Here is a 2,500-nt window from a genome sequence, read left to right as displayed (position 1 = left end):
GGCATAAAAGCGTGGCGCGTCCGCCTGAGAGGAAATAACTGAGGTGACTGTGCCCGCTCGGCCTCGTGCAGCAGCTCCACTCGCAGCCTTCAGTAAAAGCCTTCCCTTGCAAAGTCAGTAAAATTGAAATCTAATAATGGTGGTGTGGTGGTGGTGGTGGTTGACAGGGATGATTGGGAAGAAGAGGCAAAGAAAGAGCTTTCGATCTACAAAATATTGTGTTTGCCAAAGAATACCGGTCGGTCTGAGAAGCTATTTTTAAAAAGGTAATTACTAAAATAATATGAATTGAATAGGGGAAGCAGTTGCGATTACGGAGCCATCCATCATACCTAATATATAATTACCCAAGATTGGCCTCAGATATCGCAGCACAATACATCACATAACAGCTCATAATGAAGTGTTATCCCTGGCGTGCATACGGCCCCCCGGCTGCCCACCCGCGGTGGACCGTCATGCGAGCGGCTCCCTGGCTGCGGGAGCTGCGGGCGCGGCAGCGGGAGGGATATATGCGTTTTGGTTTTTGCAGTGTTACTAAAATGTTTTCATTGACTTCCTCGCCAAGTGGGACGCCGAGATTCCTACTTGTTAGCCATGACGTCTGTCAAAGCAGCATTTCGAGTCAACTAGAATGGATGATGTTAACAAAGACTGCTGACTATACTATCTCCTTTCGCGTTTCGTCTTCAGCACATGAAGGAAAAATGATAAATTTTAAAATTCAAAGAGATTCAATGCACACTGTTTTATTCAGACGCATCCTCGAAAACAGACGATATTCGTCTAAATCAGAAATATTTTACGCGCGGACAGAGAAGCACGCCTTTCTGGAATGAAGTTGAGCATGCAATTATAAAACATAAAGAAGACTTACGATGCATGAGTGACTATTGCAGGCACACGAAAGAAAGTACTTTCGGCGTGATAACCAAGGAGAGAATATTGCGGCTTGGTAAGGCAGACACAATGGATGCCAGATCAACATCATCAACAGAATCTTGTTGTTCGAGGGACCGAGAGAGGCGGGAGGAGGAACACCATTTTCAGGGCGATAGATTAGCCTTTTTTTTACTTCTCTATGCTAATAGTTTTTCGAGGATCAAGTGAATCACAACGAAAACTGTAATTATTCAAATATGGACGGACTAATAGCGCCGCCATCACGTATCTACTCTTAATTCCCTTGAAATGTACTAATTTTACTCCTGAATATAATACGAAAACCATAACAAAGTACGACGAAATGAATAGCAATGATATTATATAGCATTTGTACCAGGCTTCCTGCCTGGTACAAATCTAGATTACGTAAGCATAGCTTTAAGCTCAGAGTCGACGGCAGAATGCAACGAAAGTCATTATGAACTGCAGTAATGCAGGGATGGGGGCCGCCAGTGCCGATTAACGGCCTTTAGTCTTTTTCTCAACATCGGACAAGTGCTTGAAGCCGGACACCAAGGGAAGAGAGGAGGAGGATAGCAAACGGGAGAAAAAGGTAATACTGGAAAAGGAGGAAAATGTTAGATCAGCGTTAGAATGAAAATATAAGAGGACTGAAATAAAAAGCAAGAAATCCATAGGAGTCTTCCTACAATGTAATTTGAATCCTCACACTCAGGCACTCACATATGCACATCACTCACTCAACGGAGACAGTTTCTTTAATGACATTTTAATGCTTCTTGGAACAAGAGTTTAACTAAATGGGTGGCAGTCTTGTGGGGTCGTTGGGGTAATGACTAGTGGTTAACAAACTGCTTCCACAAATAATTTTCTCCTTCGGCGTGTTTTTATCATTACACACCTAAGCCTCTCAGTATATTAGATCCACAAAGCTGTATTAGACTACCAAAATGCATCACATTTTCCAAATAAAATAGTTTTCCTCATACCCAAACAATCTATCGTTTCGCATACTGCAACTTCTGGCGTCGCGCACGTCATTACGGAGTCCCCGTTACTCCCGACGTCCCCCCCCTCCCATCCCCCACCCGCTCTGCTCCGCTCGCTCCATCGTTCACCGCCAGCAATGGCTCCCCCTAATCCGCCGACGCGCCTAAAACAACAATTCAATAGAGCAGACAAAAACACACGCCCTTCCGCCCATCCCTCAACCCCGCCTCCTCTGGAATTGCCGTGGCCACGTGCAGTCCACACAACGCGCACCATCTCTAGCCGTCCACATTCACTGCTCGTGGGGGCGCAGGTGGGCAATTGCCTTGCCTCTCATCTGTGGATTACACTGTAACTCTACTCACACAGGGCTTTCATCAAATGATAATGGAAATTGGTTGATAATAACTATAAACTTGTTTACTTTCATACTCTACAAGGACTTTGCATATTTTTCATTTTCCTCATATGCCCTTTGGTACTGAAAAAAAAAAATCTAAAACATCATCTAGCTAACGTTTAGCTCGCCGATCGGAAATAAGCCTTAGTTCAGCTTAGAGAATGTGCAAGCTTTATCAGGCGGAAAATTGCTTTCAGCTCTGTG

At 44.4% G+C, this 2,500-nt stretch overlaps 1 protein-coding gene across 2 annotated transcripts in view; it reads right to left on the bottom strand.

Moving 5' to 3' along the window:
- LOC125027332 (protein slit-like) overlaps positions 1-2,500 on the bottom strand; it is a 292,665-nt gene that overhangs the window by 27,390 nt on the left and 262,775 nt on the right. The gene's annotated exons all lie outside the window — the stretch shown is intronic.

This window comes from Penaeus chinensis, chromosome 7 (assembly GCF_019202785.1).
Source record: "Penaeus chinensis breed Huanghai No. 1 chromosome 7, ASM1920278v2, whole genome shotgun sequence".
NCBI classification, from domain to species: domain Eukaryota; kingdom Metazoa; phylum Arthropoda; class Malacostraca; order Decapoda; family Penaeidae; genus Penaeus; species Penaeus chinensis.
This window is presented reverse-complemented; position numbering and strand designations above follow the sequence as displayed.